Below are 26,885 nucleotides of genomic sequence, written 5' to 3' on the forward strand. Positions count from 1 at the left end.
AAAGTCAAGAAAAATCATAGTTGGAAAGGAATCACAACCAAACTTGGATATAAAACAGACATCAGAATTATTAGAAAATTCAGAATTATGAGAAAATTAAAAATAATCATGATTAATATTTAACGGACTCTAATGTAATAAAGAGATATTATGCAAAAACATATGAGTAATGTAAGCAGAGAAATGAAAACTATAACAAAGAAATAAATGAAATGCTAGAAAACAAAACCACGATAACAGAAATGAAGTATGCCTTCAATGGCCTCCTCAATAGACTAGATATCAATTTTGAAGAAAGAATTCATGAGCTTGAAGATAGATCAAACGGTATTTCCCAAACTAAAATTCAAAAAGGGTAGGGAAGAAAAAAGAAAAAAGAAACCACGAAGCATCCACAAATTGTGGGTCAATGTCAGATGTAACATGCATATACAATTGATATAAGAAAACAGACAAGAAATATTTGAATCAATAGCTGAAAAATTTCTAAAATTAATGGCAAGCACCAAATAAACCACCAAAGCAAAATGAATACTAAATAAATACTAAACACACACACACACACAACATACAAACAACTACAGCCACTACCCTCAAGAAAACATATCTGACTTTTATAACACAAAGAAACAGGCACAAAGGCTTAGATAAAATTAGAAGACAGGAATTTTTCCCAAATGAAAGAACAAGACAAGGCCATGGCCAGAGATCTAAGCAAAACAGATGTAAGCAACATGCCTGATGGATAATTTAAAGCAATGATCATAAAGATATGCACTGGACTTGAGGAAAGAGTGGAGGATATCAGTGATACCATTAACATAGAGATAAGGAATAACATGGCAGACATAAAGAGCTCAACAAACAAAATGAGAAACATGCCTGATGGAATGAACAGCAGGCTGGAAGAAGTCGAGGACTGAATTAATATCCTAGAATTCAAAGTAATGGAAAGTAATCGAGCTGAACAAAAGAGAGAAAAAAGCATCATGAAAAATGAGAACAGACTCAGGGAACTCAATGATTCCATCAAATGTGATAATATTCATAATATAAGAGTCTCAGAAGAAGAAGAGAGAGAACAGGAAGCAGGAAATTTATTTGAAGAAATAATAGCTGAAAATTTCCCTAATCTGGGAAGGAAACAGAGATCCAGATCCAGGATGCAGAATGCCTGCCTTCAAAATTCAGCAAAAGCAGAGCCACACATACTAAAATTGAAATGACAAAATATAGTGACAAAGAAAAAAATATTAAAATAAGCAAAACAAAAAAAGACAACTAAAAACAAAAGAAACCTCCTAAGGTCTCAGTGGATTTTTCAGTAGACCCTTTGCAAGCCAGAAGGGGATAACATGATCTATTCAAAGTGCTCAATGGGAAAAACCTGCAGCCAAGAATGCTCTATCCAGCAAAGTTATAGTTCAGAATAAAAAGATAGATTTTCACATTCAAACAAAAATTAAAGGAGTGCATGACCACTAAACCAGCCTTAAAAGAAATATAAAGGGAACTCTTTGTGGAAAGCAAAGACCAAAACTGATGGTATAAAAGAAGCACAAAAGCAATAAAAATAAATATTTCTGTAAAAAAAAAAAATCAGCCAAAGGACTCACAAAATAAAAGGAGTTAAAAGGAAACTACACACTTAAAATGTGAGAAAGAGAGGACTAAAGAATGAGTTCAAACTTAAGTGACCATCAACTTAATATAGACTGCTATAGGCAGAGATGTTATATAGAAACCTAATGGTAACCACAAATTAAAAACCAGTAATAGATATGCAAAAAATAAAGAGAAAGTAATCCAAATATGTCATTAAAGAAAACAGGCAACCATAAAAGAGAGAAAGGGTCAGAAAAAATAATCAGAAACCACCAAAAAATAAGTAATAAAATGGCAATAAATTCCTATGTATCAATAATTACTTTGAATGTAAATGTACCAAATGTTCCAATGGAAAGACATGGGGTGACATAATGGATTAAAAAAAATCCGGGATGCCTGGGTGCCTCAGCAGTTGAGTGTCTACCTTTAGCTCAGGATGTGATCCCAGAGTCCAGGATCGAGTCCCGCAGAAGGCTCCCTGCATGGAGCCTGCTTTCCCTCTGCCTATGTCTCTGCCTCTCTGTGTGTGTGTGTGTGTGTGTCTCTCATGAATAAATAAATAAAATCTTTATTAAAAAATTCATCTATATGCTGCCTATAGGAGACTCATTTTAGACCTAATACACATGCACATTGAAAGTAAGGGGATGGAGAAAAACATTTATCATGCAAATGGTTGTCAAGAAAAAAACAAAAAACAAACAAAGAAACAAAAAAACCAGGGCAGCCCGGGTGGCTCAGCGGTTTAGCGCCACCTTCAGCCCAGGGTATGATCCTGGAGACCCGGGATCGAGTCCCACGTCAGGCTACCTCATGGAGCCTGCTTCTCCCTCTGCCTGTGTCTCTGCGCCCCCCCCCCCGTGTGTGTGTGTGTGTGTGTGTGTGTGTGTGTGTGTGTCTCATGAATGAATAAATAATAATCTTTAAAAAAAGAAAGAAAGAAAACCAGGGTTAGCAATACTTAGACAACACAGACTTAAAGATTGTAACAAGAGACAAAGACAGAGACTATATAATCATAAAGGGGACAACCCAACAAGAAGACATAATAACTATAAATATTTGTGCACCCAATATGGGAGCATCCAAATATAAAACACAATAATAAACATAAAGGAATTTTAAAAAACATAATACAGAAGAGTAGGGGACTTTAACACCTCACTTATATCAATGATAGATCATCTAGGGGATCCCTGGGTGGCTCAGCGGTTTGGCACCTGTCTTTGGCCCAGGGCACGATCCTGGAGTCCCGCGATCGAGTCCCACATCAGACTCCCGGCATGGAGCCTGCTTCTCCCTCCTCTTGTGTCTCTGCCTCTTTTTCTCTCTCTCTTTGTCTATCATAAATAAAAATAAATAAATAAATATTTTAAAAAATGATAGATCATCTAAACAGAAAATAAAGAAGGATATAATGGTTTAGAATGACACACTAGACCAGATGGACTTAACAGATATATTCAAGAACATTCCATCCTAAAAGAGTAGAATGCATATTCTTTTTAAGTGCACATGGAACATCTCCACAATAAATCACATATTACGTCAAAAAACAAGCCTCAGCAAATTAAAGACTGAAATCATACTATCCATCTCTTCTGACCACAATGTTATGAAATTAGACATCAACCACAAGAAAAAGTCCAGAAAGATCACAAATACATGTTATGAAACAGTGAATGGATCAGTCAGAAATAAAAGAAGAAATAATTTGGAAACAAATAAAAATGAAAACACAACTGTCCAAAGCCTTGGGATGCAGCACAAGTGGTTCTAAAAGGAAATATGTAGTAATATAGGCCTACCACAAGAAGTAAGAGAAATCTCAAATAAACAACGTAGCCTTACACCAAAAGGAGCCAGAAAAAGAACAAGTAAAACCTAAAACTAGGGGGAAGAAGGAAATAATGATTACAGCAGAAATAAATGATATAGAAACAAAACAAAACAATAAAACAGATCAATAAAACCAGGAACCGATATTCTCTGGGGAAAAAATGAGTAAAACTGATAAAACTCTAGCCAGACATATTAAGAAAAAAGAACATACTCAATTAAATTAAATCATAATGGTGAGAGGAGGAAAAAATAACCAACAGCACAGAAATACAATTCTAAGAGAGTATTCTGAAAAACTATATGCCAACAAATAGGACAACCTAGAAGAATTGGATAAATTCCTAGGAACATATCAACTACCAAAACTGAAACAAGAAGAAATAAAAAAAAAAATTGAACAGACTGATAGCCAACAAAGAAATGGAATCAATAATCAAAAAACTTCTGAGAAGCAAACATCCAGGACCAGATGGCTTCATAGGCAAATTTTATCAAACATTTAGAGTCAATACCTATTATTCTTGAAGTAATCCAAAAAATAGAAAAGGAAGATAAACTTTCAATTTCATTCTGAGATGAGCATTACCATGGTACAAAAATTGGATAAAGACACTGAAAGAGCAAGAGAGAGAGAGAGAGAAGAGAAAGAGCAAGAGAGAGAGAGAGCTAGAGAAAGCGCACGCACGCGAGAGAGGGCAAGAAAATGAACTAAGGGCCAGTATCTCTGGTGAATATAAATGCAAAAATCCTCAAAAAAATACTAGCAAACTAAATCCAACCATACATTTAAAAACCATTCACCATGATCAAGTGAGATTTATTTCTGGGTTCCAAAGGTGATTCAGTATTCACAAATCAATCACCATGACACATCACATCAATAAGAGAAAGAAGAACCATAAGATCATTTCAATAGATGTAGAAAAAGCACTTGACAAAGTACAACATCCATACATGATAAAATCTTCAACAAAGTAGATTTAAAGGGAATATAACCTTATTAAAGGCGACCTAGGAAAAACCCACAACTAACATCTCTCAATGGGGAAAAACTAAGAGCCTTTCTCTTAAGGTCAGAAATAAAACAAATAGGCCCACTCTCACCACTTCTATTTAACATAGTACTGGAAGTCCTAGCTGCAGTAATTAGTTATTAGGCAACAAAAAGAAAGAAAAGCCATCTAGGAGTGTTAAGGAAGAAGTAAAAGTTTTGTTATTCATAGATGACATGATACTCTGTATAGAAAACCCAAAAGTCTCCACCAAAAAAGAAAACTGATACAGGAATTCAGTCCTGTTGCAGGATACAAAAATCAATCTACAGAAGTTCGTAGCACTTCTATACACTAATAATTAAGCAGTAGAAAGGGAAATTAAGGAATTAATCCCATTTACAATTACACCAAAAACAATAACCTACCTAGAAATAACCTAACCAAAGGAGTCACGGATCTCTACTCTGAAAACCATAAACCACTGATGAAAAAGATTGAAGATGATACTAAGAAATGGAACGTTATTGCATACTCATGGATTAGAAGAGCTAATATTGTTAAAATGTCTATATTACCCAAAGCAATCTACACATTTAATGCAATCCCTGTCAAAATACCAACAGCATTTTTCACAAAACTAGAATGAACAATCCTAAAATTTGTATAAAAACCGCAAAAATCCTGAACAGCCAAAGCAACCTTAAAAAAGAAAAGCAAAGCTTGAAGCATCACAAATATTCTAGACTTCAAGTTATATTAGGAAGCTGTATTAATCTAGAGTATGGTGCTGGCACAAGACCAGACACATAGATCAATGGAACAGAATAGAAAATTTAGAAATAAATCCACAATCATAAGGTCAACTAATCTTAAACAAAGCAATAAAGAATATCCCATGGGAAAAAGTCTTTTTAACAAATGGTGTTGGGAAAACTGGACAGCAATGTGCAAAAGAATGCAACTGAACCACTTTCTTACACCATACACAAAAAGTAAACTCAAAATGTATTAACAACTAAATATGAGACTTCAAATCATAACAACTATAGAAAAGACTTAAGCAGTAATTTCTTTGACATCAGCCATATCAATTTTTTTTCTAGACAGTCCCATGAGGCAAGGGAAACAAAAGTAAAAATAAACTATTGATACTACATCAAAATAAAGATCTTCTGCACAGTGAAGGAAACAATCCACAAAACTAAAAGGCAACAGAATGGGAGAAAATATTTGCAAATGACATATTCAATGAAGTGTTAATATCAAAAATACGTAAAGAACTGATAAAACTCAACATCTAAACAAGTAATCCAATTTAAAAGTAGAAGACATGAACAGACATTTCTGCAAGGAAGACATACAGATGACCAATACACACATGAAAAGCTATTCTTCGTTACTTATAAGAGAAACACAAGTCAAAACTACAAGGAGGTATCACCCCACATTTAGTCAGAATGGCTAAATCAACAACACAAGAAACAACTAGTGGAGAATCAGGAACAATATGGGAAAAAAAAGGAACCCTCTTGCTCTCTTGGTGTGAATGCTAACTCATACAGCCACTCTGGAAAACAGCATAGAGGTTCCTTAAAAAGTTAAAAATAGAACCATCCTAGAAGCCAGAAATCCCACTATTGGGTATTTGCCCAAAGAACATGAAAACATTAATTCAGAAGGATACATGTACCCCTATGTTTATAGCAGCATTACTTACAATAGTCAAAATATGGAAGTAACCCAAGTGTCTGTTGATTCATGCATGAAGAAGTGATATACATATGCAATGGAATATTACTGAGCCATAAAAGAGACTAAAACCTTACTATTTACATTAACATGGATGGATCTAGAGAGTGTAATGCTAAACGAAATAAGTAAGAGAAAGACAAATACTCTGATTTCACTCATGTGGAACTAAAGAAACAAATGAGCAAAGGGAAAAAAGACAAATCAAGCAATGGATTTTTTTTTTTTTTTTTTTTTGAGAGAGAGAGAGTATGAGTGGGGTTTGGCAGGGGTTAGGTGGTGGTGGTAGGAGGGGTAGAGAGAGGGAAAGAGAGAATCCCAAACAGGCTTCGTACCCAGAGTAGAGACCAATGCGGTGCTCAATCCCAAGACCCGGAGATCATGACCTGGGTCAAAATGAAGGGTGGAATGTTTAACCAACTGAACCACCCAGACACCCCTAAGCAACAGACCTAACTATAGAGAACAAAGTGATGGTTACCAAAGGGGAGGTGGATGGGGGGGGATGGATGATATAGGTGACTGGGATTAAAGAGGGCGCTTGTTGTGATGAGTACTAGGTAATTAAAATTTAAAAACAAGAAAAGGAAATCATGATGTCATATTGAAATTTTTCCAATTCAAGTTTAATATTGTAGTTTTTCTTAATGTGTTTTGGGTTTCTTTTCATGTGCATTTAAATCCTTTATTTGGGGGGTACTTGGTGGCTCAAACATCTGACTCTTGGTTTCAGTTCAGGTCAGGCTCTCAGGGTCCTGAGATCCAATCCCATTTGGAGTTCAGTGCTTGTCCCTCTCCCCCTTCTCCCTTTGCTCACTCTCCATCACTTTCTAAATAAATAAAATCTTTTTAAAATATCCTTTTGATTAAAAAATTATTTTCTAGACATTTTTAATTTATATGAGACAGTTCAATTTTCTTCGAAATATATATCCAGCTGTGCCAACCCCATTTACTAAATATGCTGTTTCCCCCATATTGAATTTAAACAGCATTTTTGCTATGATTTTAAAATCATATATAATATTTACAAAATCATATTTAAAAATATATATACTGTGAACTATTTCTGGATGTTATGCTGTTGTACTTCTTAATTTGCCTGTTCTTGTCCCCACATCATGTTGATTTGATTATAGTAGCTTTATAGTTCTGCTTTCTAGAAAGGAAGGCTTCCATTAGTATTTATGGATTCTAATTATCCTCAGTAATTTGTATTTATTTGTTTATATTTATATAAACTTTAAAATCCTTGATCCAGTCATTATAAAATGAAATTCTACATGTAATATCATTAAACTTACATATTAATTCAGGTAAGAATGATGTTTTCATGATGTGGTATAAGTTGTGTTTAAAAACCTTTCATCATATTTAAATAGCTTAATTCTATTTTTATCTTAATTGAATTCTTATTAGGTATCACTGCTGACTTTTATCAAAGGATTTTTCAGAATCTATTGGTAGCAACATATTATTTTTCTCCAACCATGGGAGTGATATTTTGAGTTATGTTGACAGATTTCCTGTTATTGAAGCACCCATGCATTACTGGATTTTCTATTTCTAAAAGATTTTATTTATTTATGAGAGAGAGAGAGAGAGAGAGAGAGAGAGGCAGAGATACAGGCAGAGGGAGAAGAAGGCTCCATGCAGGGAGCCCAATGTGGGACTTGATCCTGGGTCTCCAGGATCACGCCCTGGGCCGAAGGCAGCACTAAACTGCTGAGCCACTGGGTTTTCTTTAATATGGGCTGCCCCCCTGGGTTTTCTTTAATATGTTTTACAGCTCTATTCATCAGTTTTGTGCATCATTTTCTTTGGGGCTTTACCCATATTATTATTTGCTATTCAAGTTATGTAGCCTTGAAAAGTAATCGCCAAATATTCATGATTTCAAAAACATGGAATTTATCTTTAAAATTTAGATACAGATTAGGCATGAATACACCGGTCTTCCTGCTTTTTCTTAATGGTAAGCTTTATAATCATCTTTGTAATATTTTATGTTCATTCATTTAGTCAAGTTTTTTCTTTGGGAAGTTATATTTAATCATTTCCTTTAGTTTTTAAAAATTTTGACATAAAATTGCATTGTCTCTTACAATCTAATGTTCAGTTTTGTGAGTTTTCTCATTTCCTATCAAACTATCATGTTTTTAATTCTTCCTTAATCAAGCTAATATGGTACGTGACACTTTGATTTTTCTTCCTAAAGATGTAATCTGGGATTTATTCATTGCACTATTATTTTTTGCTTATATTTCATTAATTTCAGTTTTTGTATTTGGTAACTCCCTTTTCCTGTTTATTGTTATGCAATTTCCAACTGCTTGAGATAAATAGTAATATTGCTTATATTTAGTCTAATGAAGGTATGTTAATTTAATTTTCTATTGATTAAAGGATTTTTTGTGCTCTATAATTTGTGACAAAATATTTTGCTTCTTACTGCTTTTGTGCTTGCAATTTCATTTTTTTATTCTCCAGCAAGTATGTTTAATTTCTAAGACATTAACATTTTTATAACCAGTTAATTTCATTATTTTAAATTTTATTAGGTTTTGAAAAGAAATAGTAGCTTAATTTTTATTTTTCTAAGTACAATCTAGTTTGTAATTGTTCATGGGCATATACAAATATATTTTATCATTTCTTATATAAGTATATATATAAACCTTGCATCTTAATGTTATACATATATACATGTGTATTTTTTCTTTCATTCAACATCTTTACTAATATTTGTATGTATTTACAACTATAAAGGAGTATATTAAAATCTATCAATTTTACTTACCAAGACAGCTTTCCAATGAAATTAATTTTATTCTCTATGTCAACTGTAGTGTTTAGAAATACCTGAGTGTATCTGTTACATCGTCTTCATGAGTCATTGTTATTTTTACCTACTATATTGTTAAGTGTTCCTAATTTAAATCCCACATTGTCAAATATTATTATGACCAATTGCTTTTTATTTGCAGTTTCTTGGTATCTCTTTGCCCATTTTCATCAGCCTTTGCCACTTTTAAGTGCATTTCTTGTGAAGTATCTATTTCTGGGTTTTGTGTTCTAATCCAAACTGAATCTCTAATCTAAGGGAATCTAAAGGCATTCACAGTATAATATCTGGTGTTTCATTTCTTCCATTTTAATTTATGTTGATTGATAAGAGAGGAAACCATGAAGGATGACAATCTATATTTCAACTGGTATGATCAGTCACTATTCATTCCATTTATTCCCTTTGTTAATTTTAAAGTTCTTTAATTTTCTCTTTCACAAGTAGGATTCTAATGAAACACAAAATTGAGCACTTATTCCAGCAATCATATGAAAATAAGGAAGTCACTGTTTCCCCTCCTACAATGTGCCCTCTCTCATGACCCAGAGATCAACCTTGTAGAACACTTTTACTTTTTCCACTCTAAAATTCCCTTTACTAAACATTTTTTATTTCATCTCTCTCATTTATGTTTATAGATTTTACCAAAATTAATTCCTCTAGTCCTTTTGTTACAAATTATCTATTTGTAAATTTTTCATTCTTTGAATCATTATGTAACATTATCCATCTATGTGTCTACAATTGGAGAGGTGGTTTCATTGCTCGCTACTATTTCTTCTTCTCCTTATTATCCCCTTTCTTGATGTTTTCCTTGGGGTTTGTCACTTGATTAGAATCTCCTCCCAAGTACTCTCTTTATATAGAATATGTAGATTATATGATTTTTGAATACTGTGCATCAGGTATTTTTAAAAATCTGGTAGATTCTATTCCATAGTCTAAACTCTAATGTACAAATTATAAGTTTGATTTCAGCCTGATTATCTTTTCATTTTTTAAAATCTTTTTGTAATTTTTAAGAGTTTATTTATTTGAAAGAGAGAGCAAGCAGGAGCAGGGGAGAGGAGAAGGGAGTAGACTTCCCTTAGAGCAGGGAGCCTGATGCCAGCTCAATTCCAGGACTCCAGGATCATGACCTGAATGGTTGCTTAACTGACTGAACCACACAAGTGCCCTTCTCTTTTTAAGTAACCTATTACATATTAAAATTTTTTTTTCAAATTCTGAAATTTTACTATATGTCTGGTAAATTCCTCAATAATCCTACCAGCAAGTAAAAATTACATATGGGGTTCTTCTTCAGCATGTAAGTTTTTTTTCTTTAATTATTTGGGTAGTTATTACCCTTCCCTTCCTTTTCCTTCTTGTTGAATATGGTATTTTTTTTTTAAGATTTTATTTATTTATTCATGATAGTCACAGAGAGAGAGAGAGAGGCAGAGACACAGGCAGAGGGAGAAGCAGGCTCCATGCACCGGGAGCCCGACGTGGGATTCGATCCCGGGTCTCCAGGATCGCGCCCTGGGCCAAAGGCAGGCGCCAAACCGCTGCGCCACCCACAGGGATCCCTTGAATATGGTATTGATCACAAGGACATGGCTTCCTTATTCCTTAAATTTTACCTCACATTTTCTTGGAAAGTGTTTGTTTTAAGACACCTCCTCCCCGTATCTTTGGGTCTCTTCCCTCCTTAATTGATTGGGATAGGAATGAAGGGACAGGAAAGATGAAAAAAGAGGACACACGATAGAAACTGGCTTACAGATATTGTAAGGAGCATTTTGTATGACCCTGTTGGGAGGTCCTTTCCATTGCCCTCCTCTGCAAAGGGGGAATATGCTCCAGTTTGACCACTTCTCTTGTGGTTGGTGGTATACCTCATCTCATCTTTTTTAGGGGATATCTTCATCCAGTCTAGCACTCAACTCTCATAAGTGACATGCCTTCAAGATAAATCAAACTCAGTTTCTTTCTGTAGTATCTACTTTATCTATTGGCTCATGGAGAATGCCCATATTCCTACCACATCAAGCAGTACAAAAGCAGCCTGTTCCATAGCTGAGCCCAGTCTAGACCTGCTGTCTCCAAATTTTTTTTTTCCCAAATCCCATTCCTCACTTCCATAGGAAAACGAAGTTTGATGTGTAAGGAAACATCCAACCAAAAAAATGAGAAGCCACTAGGCATTTCTAATCTCATAGGCATTTCTAATCTCAGAGCCTCTATCACTTAGTTTGATGGGAAGGAGTTACTGAGTAGACAACTTCTATGGGGAGGGGAAGGAAAACCTCATAAACCAACCATTTATCACATGACTGATTAATGCCTCCTAGTTCTTTTTCTATTTAAAGAAGCTAAGGGGTAGGAGTGATATTTGAGGCTAATAAAAGGATTTGGCTTCATTGCAAGCTTTGAAGGGATACATGCGCTCAGTTATTTGGTACTTTATTTTGGACACCAGTGTCCAGAAGAAGCCCAATTCAACATCCAATTCTACTGCTTAGCTTCTATTATTTTAAGATTGAAATTAGTGTATCTTCTGTCAAATATATGAAAGCCTGTTCTACCACTTGTGCTGTTTCTTTCTTCCCTTTTTTGTTTGAATGTTGATAAATTTGAACAAAATGTGAGACAAATAAGTCCCCATAGAAAATTTTTCTCTACCCTGAAATTATGTTATAGCCTCATGAAAAATTAGCATAGGGAAAAACTCATGCACTGAAACTCTAACCTCGAATTTACACTACCTAAGACCTATGCTAACACCCACAAAGACTATTTCATCAGCAATGTAAATAATTTAGAGGCTAAATGTTTTTAATAATTACAATTCTGAGTTATTCCAACTAATTCATTATATCCAGCCTAAGAGTGTAGTGTCTAATTTTCAAATGTCATTGCTATAACTCACAACTATCACAGTACAGTCTTGCATTGGTTTATGAAAAAAAGTCTTTTATCAATGGGCTTTAGGCCATATCATGGAGTAGCCCAATTGTTGTACTGTGAAGTGCTGTATAGTGAAGCATTCATATAAACATAAGCCTAGGCTTCTATCTCAGGCATTTACCACATGTAGTAGTAAAGCAAATTTGCTTAGTTCTAGCAAATATAAGATCAGTTTAGTGTTCAGAGGACAAAAATAGGCGTTCAAAAAATACTTCTAGGACTTAAGAACATAAAGCTCATTCCCTATATGTTTCTTTTTTCTAAAACACCTCAAAATATAACCTTCACATTTAGATAATTTATCCATTTGAAATTCTTATATGTACAGGTGTGTCCGTGTGTGTTGTGAGGTAGTAACGCAATGTTATTTTTTCATATGTTGAGCTAGTCTTCTCAGCATCTTTTCTTGAACAATACATTTCTCTTCAATAATCTGCAATAATACCACATCATATATTGAATTTCCATGTATGTTCAGGTTTCTTTCTGTGTTCTTTGCTCTCTTTTACTTGGTCAATTTGTCTTGATTACCATAAATTCATAAGTCTTAATTTCTGGTACAGTAAGCTCCTGGGGTTTTTTGTTGTTGTTGTTCTTGTTTTCTCAGGTTTGTCATTATTAGTAATATCCTTCCATATACATTTTATATTTAGATTTTGTATGTTTCAAAATAACTGCTAGCAGAATTTTTATTGGCAATTATTTGAATATATAAATTGTTGTGGGAGACTTAATTATTTCCTGGTTTGTTATTAAGGCTATCCAATTAAGTTGATTCCTACCAGAACTATCTTGAAGTGGCTTAATGTGGCCTAAAATGATAGTCTCTAAAATTTGTTTAGGAACAATGGAAAAAAGAGACCAAAAAAACAAAACAAAACAAAACAAAACAGACTCTTAGAAAACAAACTAATGGTTACAGAAGGGAGGTGGGTGGAGGGGTGGGTCAAATAAGTGAAGGGGATTAAGAGTACACTTATTGTGATGAGCACTGAATAATGTGTAAAATTGTTGAATCACTATATTTTACACCTGAAACTAATATAACACTGTTTGTTAAATATACTGGAATCAAAAACAATTTTTTTAAAGATTTTATTTATTTATTCATGAGAGACACAGAGAGAGAAAAGCCAAGACACAGGCAGAGGGAGAAGCAGGCCCCATGCAGGGAGCCTGATGTGGGACTCAATCCCAGGTCTCCAGGATCAGGCCCTGGGCTGAAAGTGGCGCTAAACCACTGAGCCACCCGGGCTGCCTTGGAAACAAAATTTTTTGAAAAGAAAGAAATACCCCAGGCATAATCAAAATAAGAAAATTTATTTAAACTTTTATTTTCCTGTTTGTTCTATCAATTCCTGTGATATAAGCTCCCATTAGAGTGACATTTGTCCTTATTTTTCCTCATGATCCTGTCATTTTTACATTATATATTATTAGTAGTATATCTTACTGAATTTATAATTCATCACTGTGTCATCTTCTTTTATAACTAATAATGTTTTTTATTACTTGTCTTAAAGTCTATTTCCTCTGAAACTAATGCAGCTAGAATAGCTATTGATTAGCATTTTCTTGATGTATCTTTATGTGTATACTTACTTCCAAACTCTGGTGGATTTTAGTCTTTTTTTTAGAAGGAATATGAAAATAGATTTTGTTTTGTATCTTTTCTGGTAATCTCTCTCAACTAAGTAGTTTAATTAATCTATGTTAGTGCTACTATAGTTGATAGTTGCAATTGGTTCTACTTATATGTATGTCATTATGGATCATTTGATTTTTTTCAATCTTGTTTATTTTCTTTCCTACATTTAGTCTGATAGAGTTGATTAAATCTGTTACTTTTAAATTTTGTTTTATCTTTCTATTTGTTTGATAGTTATGCCCTGTAACCTGGGGCAAGCAAACTGTAGCCCACAGTCCTATTTGGCCTGCAGTCTGTTTGGTAAATAAAGTTTTATTAGAACACAGCCATGCTTATTTTTCTACATATTATCTATGACTGCCTTCATGCTACAATTAAGTAGTTATTATAAAGACTAAAGATGCAAGGTTTGGATTATTTATTGGTTTTACAGAAAGAGCAGGCTGTTCCCTGTTCTAATATTTTTTCTGAGTATTCTTAAAACTTTAATTTGCATGCTTAATGTGAAATCCAAACTTATTGAATACCTCCATCTTCCTCTCAATAATACCAGGTTTGGAAGAAACCAAATGCTCTGATTCCAATTAACCCCTCCCATCTTAACCTGTCATTTTGGAAAACATCAAAGACTCCACAATTGTTATTTGAAATAATATTTGTTTGTATTTTCTTTTTTTTTAAAGATTTTATATTTATTCATGAGAGACACACAGAGAGAGGTGGAGACACAGGCAGAGGAAGAAGCAGGCTCCACACGGGGAGCCAGATATGGGACTCCATCCCAGAATCCTGGTATCACGCCTTGAGCCAAAGGCAGGCACTCAACTGCTGAGCCATCCAGGCATCCCTGTTTGTATTTTCATACTTCTAATAACACAAATTTTATTGTTAACATAATTTCACTGCTTTACCAATTTCATTCCACATCATTAATTTTATTGCTTCTTGCATCTCTTATCTCCAGGATTTTTCTTTCTCTGAAGTATATTCTACAGATCTTATTGCTAGTATATTCTCTCATTTTTTTTTAAACTGGCTTAATCTGGTTCTCTTCTTGAATAATTGCTTATAGGTACACAGTATTATTTTAACCCTTACATTTCTCTCAATATTTCAAAGAAAATATTTCATTATTTTCTTGCTGGCATTATTATTGAGAAGTTCCCTATCCAGTCATTGCTATTGTCTGGTAGGAATCTTTTGTTTCATTCTTTCTTCTTCTAAATTATTCCTTTTTTGTGTGTCTTTGGATTTTGTTTTTTTACTAAAGCATAGATAGAATTTCTTTTTATTCACTCTATTTGGCATTTGTCATGAATATTTATGTCTTACCTATTTTGAAAAAGTCTCAACTATTAACACTCTGAATGCTGACTGGCTCATTCTCTATATTGTATTTAGAAATACACAGAGACAAATTCAAGAACTTATTTCTGTCTTAATGGTTAAGTTCTTTTTCATATATTTGATCTCTTCTCTCTAAACTGAAGTCTGCAGAATTTCCTCAGATTTTCCTCTTTATGAATTTTTCCTTCAACTATATCTATTCTACCATTTAGTATTTTATGTTTTTTAAATGTTAAATGTCAATATTTATGTATCTTAAATGTTATAGATGTTTCTTTTTCAAAATTCCCTGGTTACTTATGATAATTTTTTTCACTCATTCAAGGTATCAGTTTTGCATTTTATCTCTTAAATGTTTTATCCATACACTTAAAATACATTTTAAAAATGTATTTTTCTGATTATTTCAGTATCTCTGAGCTCTAATTCTGTAATTGAAATTTCTTCTAATTTTCTCTCACGGTAGTTTTTTTTCCTATTTTTTATTAAAACCATATATTTGGGTGATTAAATCTATAGTTATCTTGAAGAACATGGCATAGGTTATATTTCATGAGAATAATTTGCTTTTGCTTATAATAGGTATTCTGGACTATTTTAATCCACCATATTTTACAATATATGATTTTTCATAAACATGATGCTTTGTAGGGGAAAAAGTTCTTAGAGTACCTATTTTGCCATGATATTGCAAAAAAAAAAAAAAGTCACTTTTCCCTTTATACAATTGTAACAAAAGAACTATTATAGTATTCTAACCAAATTTTCTCATTGTTTAATTGTACATAAACAGATGTCTATTCTTTTAGAGCAAGTGGAACATATCCACCTCTCCTTTAATTTGCATTCATAAGTACTTAAAAAATTATAGGGTAAGAGACTTAATACTGCTTTATGAATCATGCTGTTCCCTTCTTTGGTTGTGGGGTCGACTTGTGGAATAGCATATAATTTTCCTCAAGTGTATCGATTCTAAGATTCTCTCCAACTGCTTCCAAATCTTTCAGCTTCTTTCTTACTTTTTTCCCCCTACTCTGCTCTCATCCAAATCTTCTGTGTTATAAACAAATAAGATTCCTTTTCTACTATCTATTCTGTCAAGTTCCCAACCCACCTAAGCATCTACTAAGCATTCTTTTAGGTGTTTTTGGCAGTGAGCCAACCAGTTTAAGAAACACATCAAGATTTCAAGAATTCTTTTTGTTCTTATAATATTGACTCTGTATGATGTTGTGAAGACTTCCAGTCAAGAATCAATGTCCACTGCTAAAGAGGTCTTGTCCAAATGCCCCTACTGAAATATTAAGGTACTACATGGGATTTTAATTTTTTTTAATTAAAAAGATTTTTTAAAAGATTTTTAAAAGATTTTTTTTAAAAGATTTTATTTATTTATTTGAAAGAGAGAGAGAAAGAGAGAGAGAGAGAGAGAATGATAGAGCACAAGTGTGGTAGCGGGGAAAGGGGCAGAGGGAGAGGGACAAGCAGGGAGCTCAACCATTGAGCAGGGAGCCCAACTCAGAGCTCAATCCCAGGATCCTGGGATCATGACCTGAGCCAGAGACAGATGCTTAACCAACTGAGCCATCCAGGCATTTATATATGGGATTTTAATTATAAAGAGAAGTTGTTAAAAGAATTCTTTGTGCAACTTTTATATTTAAGAGCAAAACCAAAAATAAAGCGAATTTACTGTGTATAATTTATACTTGTTTCTATAAGAACTCAGTAATTTTGGTGTTGAGGTAAAAATATCAGTTTCAAAACACTATTATACTTCCAAAGAGACATATATTGGTGTATCTGAGGAAGGTCTAAGGAACTCTTTTTTTGGGGGGGGGGTGTCTAAGGAACTCTTAAGCCAACTACTAATATTTAAAAAGTATTTTTGGGAAACACTCAAATCTCAACTGGTAAGTGGCTTATAGTCTGAAGTATGTATGTAGAAACTATTTTGTCTTTGTTTAATTATTAGATACACTCCTTTAAATCATTAATTAAATCATTAATTTTTAACTTAAATATAAGCAATATGAATTAAGTGGTTAAGTAGGTAATAAAATCAGTTCAAATAAAGGTCACATTTCATTCAACTATTGTGAATTAAAGAAGATTCCTTCCTTTAAAGAGTTTACAGAAAATCATCCAGTGTGTTTCTGTGTGTGTCTGTGCACGTCTTATTGGAAATTGAACTAAATTAAGTTTTATCTACATCAATAAAATGGAGAAAAATCAACGTATGTTGCTTTATTTAGAACCTTTTCTAATAAGGCTGGATGGGTAGGGTATCAATGGATGCATATGGAATAGTAAGTGAGATGGAATTTCATATATAAGGAGTCAGAGTTGAATTGGGCCCTGTATAGAGTGGTATTCTGGATCCAAAGCAAATCAAGCCATCACACTAGTAGGAATATACAGCTGATCTTCACTTATTTTCACATCTATTTCCATCTATTCTTACTATCTGTGAACATCTGCACTCTGTATCTTTCCATTTTCTCATAGTGATACGGGAGAGCTTGGTCCTTGTCTTACAGAGTCGAAGAATGAATCTCGCGGACACAGGAGAGTGAGTAAAGAGATAGAAGTGTATTAACTAAAGATACAGAGAAATTTCTCACAAGTGAGAGGGGCCCCAGCGGGGTTGCCACTGAGGGCTTGCAGGGTTGGTCTTTTATTGTAAGCCATCTAGGGAACCTAAATCCTTTTAACATCTATTGATATCACTATTGAGTAAGGACTGGTGATAATGTCTTCAATGGCTTACTTCCTTTTTAGAGTTCAATATTTCTTTGTTGGTCACAAGTAGCTGTTATAAGACCCCACTTCTGGCACCTGGGGCAGGGTGGTCTGGTTTATTTATCTCTGGTTTACTTTCATCTTCATATTTTGGGTATTTTTGTGAGCCTGATTCCCTGGCCCCCTACTTAGCCCTGCCTAGCCCCATTTGTCCCTAACTCAATAGTCCCTGCTTAATCTTCTCTCTCATGCCTGTGGTTGTCAGCATTCCTTATGTTCTTTTCTACTTTATGTTCTTGATGACAAACTCATTCCACTTAATCCTCTCCTTCTTCATGACATTAGCCTTATAAAATTTTCCAGGTCAAATTTCTAAGAGAATCTAAATGACCCATTTGTCTATTTGTATGAGGCCACATCATGGGTTTTTTGAGCCCACTTAACTGCTTGTCATTGCTTTACTTAGCCGTGGCAGGAGATAGGTAAAGAGTCATACTCTAGAAAACATAGCTCCTTAAGACTACCCATTCCTGTAAGCTATGGTGAGAGAATGCTGTATGCTTTTTAGATACTTTGAAGTAACTAACCCATAGCCAGAACAAATTACATTTCTTCCAGGCTGCTGATCACATTTACTGACTGCTCTATGTTTGAAGAATTTACAAAAGAAATGATATCTAGGTCCTGCTCTCACATCACGCCGCTGACACATTGAGCTCTCAATTTAGAGGATTTTATGCCATATTCCTCTCAATGGCTATCCTTATTTTCTTATCTTTGTAAGTAAAAAGGACTCACATCTTCTCTAAATTTCTTTAAACTTCTTTCCATTCAGGCAAGAGGTGGTTAGGCTTCCCTTCCTATATTTTCTAAATGTACATTCCTATTAAAAGAATTCAAAGTTGATCATTGGTTTCTGGTTCTGCACATAAGGATCTTATAAGTTGCCACTCTGTCTTAATAACTAGTAGAAAGCTGGACAAACTGAAATATCTACAACTCTTTTTTGAAACCTTAAGAGAGGGGAGGAAACAGGATAAATCGTTGACCTCAAAATTGGAGAGACAAGCAGGCTATACAAGGGGTAGTGGCTCACAAACCACAGAAACAAAACCAAGCTTGGAAATGAGTGCAAAGGTAAGGAAACCTGCACTGTCATCAATAAATCCCTGAAGGCTTGGTGTGGTTAATTAAATCTGAGAGTTAAAAACTCCAGGGAGGGTCAGTCATAAGAAAGACCTTACAATATTTGGAGATTCACCTATAAGAGCTTGACAGTTTCCCCACAGTAAATATCAGAGAAAAATCGCTTTGTGCTTCCAGCTGAAGGAGGGGGAGAGAAACAATTTAAAAATACACTCTGTTCTTAACAAGGCCTGCCCTTAGGGAAAACTGGTTAATTGGAGCCTAACCTGCAAAAGTTATCATCAGAGCTAGCTGACCTATGGGGGAGAAGGAAAATATACAGCTCCTGCCAGTTGTAGCCAACCTGCCCCACCTACAGGAGGATAAAAAAATCCATGAGAAACACAGAAAGTTCATATTCCGGAGGCTAAGGCTCACAGAGAGACTGAAACCGGCCCACAGTACTATACAGTTCTCCTTCCTCCTCCCCACACCTCATTCACCACATTACTAAAGGCCTATACGTAATGGTTCCACTACCTCAAGTCAGGCTATCAAGAAAAAATTATATGGCATACCAAAAAAATCAAAAAGTACAAATTAAAGATGAAGCAGGAGAGCTTGGTTCTTGTCTCACAGAGCTGAAGAATGAATTTTGCAGACAAAGGAGAGTAGGGATCCCTGGATTGCGCAGCGGTTTAGCGCCTGCCTTTGGCCCAGGGCGCGATCCTGGAGACCCGGGATCGAATCCCACATCGGGCTCCCGGTGCATGGAGCCTGCTTCTCCCTCTGCCTGTGTCTCTGCCTCTCTCTCTCTCTCTCTCTCTGTGTGACTATCATAAATAAATAAATAAATAAATAAATAAATAAATAAATAAATGGAGAGTAAAGCGATGGAAGTTTATTAAACAAAGATACAGAGAAAGCTCTCAGAAGTGAGAGGTGTCCCAACAGGGTTGCCCCTGGGGGGTTGGTCTTTTATTGAAAGCTAACCAGGGAACCTACATCATTTTAACATCTCTACTGATATTGCTACTGAGTAAGGACTAGTGATAACATCTTTAATGGCTTACTTCCTTTTTGGAGTCCAGTAATTCTTCATTGGTCACAAGTAGCTTGTTATAACAGCAAGACCCCACCTCTGGCAGCTGGAACAGGATGGTCTGGTTTATTTCTCTCTGGTTTACTTTCATCTCCACATATTTGGGATTTTTGTGAGCCTGATTCGGTGGCCCCCTACCTACGTCTCCCTGCCTAGCCCTGCCTGTCCCTTACTCAAAGAGACAGAGCAAACATCAGAAGCAGACGTGCAGAGATGTTGGAATTATCAGACTGGAAACTTAACTGTAATAATATACTAGTCTCCAATGGGTAGAGCAGATAGCATCTAAGAACAGAGGAATCATGTAGGTAGAGATATGGAAATCCTAAGTAAGAATCAGAAAGAAATGCTAGAGACAAAGTCAAGTGATACTTGGAATATTTCTAGAAAGTTGGCAGTATCAATCAAAAGTCTCTGATAATGAAATTCAAATCCTAAAACTTTTCCTAGGGTAATAATCAGAGTCACATACTTATGTTAATGTCTAAGAATATCCATAGTAACACTTTTAAATGAAAATGTGTAACAATACGGAATGAAATTGATCATATAGTTACCTGTTTAGTACTGTATTTAAAATTTAAAAAATATTGCCACCATAAAATGCTTATATTAATTGAAAAGAAATTTATAAAATAGTACGCACATTGTGGTATAAACGAATACATAGGACATAGAAAAAATATATAACAAAATATTTAAACTGGTTAACCTAAAGTTTTAGGTGTAGGAGTGACTTTTATTTTTCTTTATATTGTTCCTGTCCTTGCAATCTTCTGCTTAATTAAAAATGTTTTAAAAGTGATTTTTACCTGTATTTTTCAAATGTTTAAACTGTTAAGCATGGCAGAAGGACACAGAATCAGCCTAGGTGTCACAAACTATCCAAATTACTAAGGATTTGAGTTATCAATAATCCATCACTAAAACAATGATATCCACATCGGACTTCTACTTTACATAGCATAAAAATTAAATCAAAATGGAGCAAAGACTTACCTGTTAAAAGACCTAAAAGCTAAAACTATAAAACTCTTAGAAGGAAACCATGGTGTATATTTCCATGAACTTGGATTAGGTAACATTTTCTTAGAATAAACATTCAAAACACAAGCAACTGAAGAAAAAAAGACTTCATCAACATTAAAAACTTTTGTGTTTCACAGGACACTATTAAGAAAATGAAAAGACAACCCATTGAATAAGAAAAGATACAGTGATCTTTGAACCACATAGTGTAGTATAAGAAATTTACATATGTATGACCTAAGTAGGTTTCCTCTTCCTAATGATTTTCTTAGTATCATCTCTTCTCTAGTTTACTTCACTGTAAGAATACAGTATACAATAAACATAATACAGAAAATATGTGTTAATCCACTGTTATCAGTAAGGCTTCCAGTTAACAGTATGCTATTAATAATTAAATTTTGTGGGGGTGTCAAATGTTATATGGGGATTTACAACTGAGCTGGCATCAGCACCCCTAACCACTACATTATTCAGGGGTCAACTATATTTGCAAATTATTCATCTGATAAGGTTCTGGTATCCAGAATATATAAAGGATTCTTATACCTCAACAATAAGAGACATGTAATCCAAATTGTAAAGGGTTTATCAACTAATGAGACTTTTTTTCTTTTTTTACAATAAAGGTATACAGGTCACCAATTGACATATGCCAAGATTTTCAACATCATTAATTATCGGAGAAATACAAATCAAAACTAAAATGAGCCAGCATTTCATACCTATTGGGATCATTATTATCAAAAATAAAGGGAAATAAGTTTTGGCAAGTATCAGAAGAAATAGGAATTCTCATATATTGCTGGCAGTAATGTAAATGCCACTATGGTACAGCCACTATGGCAAATAGTTTGGGAGTTTCTCAAAAGTAAAATAATTACCGTAACATTGAAACAGCAATTCTAAGCCTAGGTATATATCCAAGAGAATTGAAAACATTTTCACCAAACATTTTCACAGAAACTTGTATATGAATATTCATAGAAGCATTATTCATAATAGCCCCTAAATGGAAAGAATTCAAATGTCCATCAATTGATGAATAATTAAACTCAATTTTGCATATCCATACTGCTGAGTATTAGTCAACCACAAAAAGAAATGAAGTACTATTTCATGCTACAACATGGATGAACTATGGAATAGCTATGCAGATACATGAGGCCACACATTTTAAGATTCCCTTTATATGGAATATCCAGAATAGGCAAATCCACAGAGATATAAAGTAAATTAATGATTGCTAGTGGAGCAAGGAGAATAAGGACTGACTGCTAATAGACATGGGTTATAGGGTTTTCTACTAGGGTGATGGATGCATTCCAAAATTACATAGTGATGATGATATACTACATGATGAATGTACTAAAAACCACAGAACTGCACACTTAAAATGGTGAATTTTATGTTATAGATAGATGTTATAGATATAATTATAGATCAGTAAAAATAAGTCCATGAGTAACCATGTCTTACCAAATCCACCTGTTTTAGATTTGTGATCTCTAGCTGTGATGAGATAGTAATCTTAATAACCAGATTATTTGTTAAAAAATATTTTGTGTCTACACTGGGAATCGGAGTAAAAGAGGTGTTCATTTATGTATGAGAATTTTTTTTAAAGATTTTATTTATTTGTTCATGAGAGACACACAGAGAGAGAGAGAGAGAGGCAGAGACACAGGCAGATGAGAAGTAGGCTCCCCACAGGGAGCCCGAAACGGGAATGGATCCCAGAGCCTGGGATCAGGCTCTAAGTCAAAGGCAGATGCTCAACCACTGAGCTACCCAGGCATCCCAAGAATTTTCTTATAACAAATATTGTTGTTTCCTGCCCTTAGACAATTGAAACATAGTGATCAAATGATGAAGATATGTATCAGACTAATGACTAAATGTTGTATACAACTTCTTCCTCATTGGAACCATACGCATCAGGTACAGTTAATACCTCATCTTGGGGATGAGGAAATTTGTATTTAAGATCAATAACTTATGGGGATATATTACAGAATGTTTGACTCCAGGATATACACTTTTCACTGTTAAATTATTTAAATTATTTTTGTGTGTTTCATTTAAAGTATATCATGGATGAAAGCTAGGCAGCCAAAATAGGTTTATTGTTTCAATGTTTCTCCTTTAGTACCATGGAACAGGAACTAACAGTTTTATGACCTGCTTACTCTACCTGCTAACTAAGCTAACACATTATTATTATTCCATTTTCCATTCTCTTGAAGGATCATGGGCAGATAATGGAGTTTTTTTTTTTTAATTTTTATTTATTTATGATAGTCACAGAGAGAGAAAGAGAGAGAGGCAGAGGCATAGGCAGAGGGAGAAGCAGGCTCCATGCACCGGAAGCCCGATGTGGGATTCGATCCCGGGTCTCCAGGATCGCGCCCTGGGCCAAAGGCAGGCGCCAAACAGCTGCGCCACCCAGGGATCCCTGGAGTTTTTTTTCTATTAAAAACTATGGCAAGTAGTCTAGAATTATTGGCCAAGAAGATAGTCAACTTTCAATTATATCACCTTTCATGCCTGTAGGCCAGTTCCCTGATCCCTCAACTTACTTGGTGACTAAAAACAATAATCACAGTAATCAAAAAGATACTTTGGGACCTATTACCATCTCTACTGCTGCATCTATGAAAGTACATGTGGCTATATAGATTCATACATATTACATAGGGTTTAAAAATTAAGTATTAGCAAGACTATCTCTCTCACAATTAGTTTATTGAGAGAAAATATACAACTGTTCTCTACATTCACATTATTAGACATTTACATTACCTATCTAAAGATTTAAATTCCCTATGCTTAGGACATATAAACACATTAACTTAATGATTGTAAGTTGTGAGAGCAGAGCATGAGTGGAGACCAAGTTGGGGCAGCACTGGATGCCTACATGCATTATTTAGGACTGGTTTTCACTCAGGTCAGCTGGCCAGTTTGTACCCTGGATTGCTGATTCCACCTGTAGATCACTGATCGCTACAGTATGAAATTAGGAAAAAATGTAAGCTATCACCATTTTGAGGGGAAATAAAGTCTATAATGGTAAGAACAACGATAAATGCTATTCATATCGTCAAGCAGTTACAATGTTGTTGGAGTCAAGCAGCTTGTCAACATTTCACATGTCTATGATGGCTGGTCTGCAACCCCAAGCAATGTACAGAAGAATGGCACGGTATTTCCTTGGTACAGGAAGGAGATGGCCCTTTGCCCTTATGCATTCTCCTTTCCCTGGGGTTTTTCTTCCCTTTAGCATTCACCTCAAAATCCCCAATATCTGCCTTCTGTGATTGATTCAGCCTGCAGACATCTAACTCCAGTTAAAATTCTTCATGGGCAATAGGAATTGGCTCCGACTTTGTTTATCCCTAGAACAAAAGCAGGAGCACTTATAGCTCTTGCTTTGATACCCTGGGAGTCAATAGCCCCCACTATATTCTCGTCTTTGCAGGGTGTTCCCAATGTAAAAATAAAAACAGAACAGGAGAAAGAAGCCCCAGGAGACTTGTTGGCAAGCAGCACTGATGTTGGCCATACTGTGTGATTGATTGCCAAAAGGTTATGTATAAGGGACAGATCATTGGATTTCCAGTCTCTTGTGGATGACAATTGTAGTTAAAAATATCACCCCCTTTTGAGAATTAGAAAACTCTTTGCTATCCTTAAAACCAGAAAGAGCCCCTAACCGGAAAGACACCCTGGTCCACCGATGACGGACAGAGGAAACTAGAATTATGAAGCTGGGGTTTGTGCAAACATAAAGGAGTTTTCTGAAATGAATGCAAACCTACAACACTAAAAGGTTCTCAGAATGACAGATTTCTTTTATTTTTACTTATTTATTTTTCTTAAGTAGGCTCTAAGCCCAAGGTGGAGCTTGAACTCACAACCTCAAGATCAAGAGTCTCACACTCTACAGACTGTACCAGCCAGACAGGGGGATTTATTTTAAATATTCAAGTCATTTATTTACCTTAATAATAGCCTTAGGCAATAATTACAGGCTCCTTTATTGTAGGTCACCACTCAACAACAATAGCCTAATTCAACAATTCAGTGTTTTTAAATGAAAATACAAAAGAACCAGCTTATACTTCACTGCAATTTTTTGCAGTTAACTCTGTACTTTGATACATTTTGTGGCTATGTTCTGATTTCATGACTATATAAACAAGGTGCAATGTGCATATAAATGATCACCAAGTACAAAATCTAAACAATCCTGAACTCTTTCCAAATGTAAATTATGCTTTAAAAAAAATAAATTCATTGCTACAAAGAGGCCAACTATGATTACCTGAAGAGAACAAAGGCTTAATTTAAACAGGACTTTGATTTGTAGAATCAGCTTTAGAATATAAATAGTCAGAGATAAGAAGGCGGCATGTGAAAAGGTTAAAATGGTTATTAAAAAATATGCAACAGAAAATTCCCCCTAAAGCCTAGACAGTAACTAAAAACTACGTCAAAAAATTAATGAGATGTGATCAATTGCAAACATTTAATACAGCGCCACAACATGAAACTGTCACAGAGAAATATGTGAGTGCACAAAGACATTACTATGACTGCCTCTCAGGTCATCGCTATGTATGTAAAAACACTTTGTTTGAACTCTATGGTTACTTCATTTCTTACATCAATGATATTAAGAACATTCTCTGAGTTTATTTGAAGATGCACATTCAATGAATAAACTATAAAACAGTTTAGAGAAACAAAAATATAACCACATCCTTTTCCCCTCCAAATAAAATGTTCTGAGCCTTTACAACAATTAATACAATGAAATCAGCTCTTCTTTATCATGAGGCAAAATGCACACCTAAATGCACAGACGGAAGTACACAGGCACATGGCTCTCCCTACACTTTCCTTTCCCTCACAAACATCCAATCGGCCAGTAAGTTCTAACTTCGAAATTTCCCAAGTCCAACCATTTACACAGCCTTCACACTTTACATTCTTATCTTACAACCATGTCTCACCCCTGCTGGAGCTTCCTAATTGCCCTCCCTGTGTCCATTCTGTAGCTCCCATCCCACATAGGCAATACATTTATATCTATAATACCCATCAAATCATGCTAATTCTCTGTTCAGAAGCCTCCAGTGGCTTCCTACAACATTCATAATAAAATATAAACTCCTTTTCATGGGCTATACTACCCCATATATTGTGACATTGGCCTACCTCTCCAATCTCACGACCCATAACTTTCTCTGTGTTCGCTCCACTCCAGCTGTACAGAGCTTGTTGCTCCTCAGTCACACACAGTATGTTCCTGCCTCAGGGTTTTTGTACCTGTTATACTCTCTGTATTGGTCCTTTTTAAAAAGGCCTTTGTTGATTTGTTGAGATATACTTTACATGCTGTACAATTCACCCATATAAAATGTACAATTCAAGGCTTTTTTTTTTTAGTGTATTCACAGGCTTGTGCAACCATCATCACTATCAATTTTAGAACATTTTGTCCCCACCAAGAAATCCCATAATTATTCATAGGCACTCTTCATTTTCCCTTATCCCTCATAAACCCTAGACAATCATTAATCTTTCTGTCTCTGTAGTTTTTTTCTGTTCTGGACATTTCATATACGTGGAATCACACAATACATGTTCTTTAGGACTGACTTCTCCCAGCATAATTTTTCAAGGTTTATACATATTGTGATAAGTATTCATACATCATTTTTAAAAAAATTATTCATTTGAGAGAGAAAGAGAGTAGGCACAAGCAGAGTATAGGAAGAAGGAGAGGCACACCTACTGCTGAGCATGGAAGCTGACAGGAGGCTGGATCCCAAGACCATGAAATTATAACCTGAGCTGCAGGCAGACACTTAACCAACTGAGCCACCCATT

At 34.8% G+C, this 26,885-nt stretch overlaps 1 long non-coding RNA gene across 1 annotated transcript in view; it reads right to left on the minus strand.

The window, feature by feature from the left end:
- LOC140609442 (uncharacterized) overlaps window positions 1-26,286 on the minus strand; it is a 61,874-nt gene extending 35,588 nt beyond the window's left edge. Inside the window, exon 1 of the long non-coding RNA XR_012011275.1 lies at window positions 26,211-26,286. This is a non-coding gene — a long non-coding RNA (uncharacterized lncRNA). The remainder of the gene's footprint in view (window positions 1-26,210) is intronic.
- Window positions 26,287-26,885: the final 599 nt, after the last annotated feature.

Source organism: Canis lupus, chromosome 18 (genome assembly GCF_048164855.1).
Source record: "Canis lupus baileyi chromosome 18, mCanLup2.hap1, whole genome shotgun sequence".
NCBI lineage: Eukaryota > Metazoa > Chordata > Mammalia > Carnivora > Canidae > Canis > Canis lupus.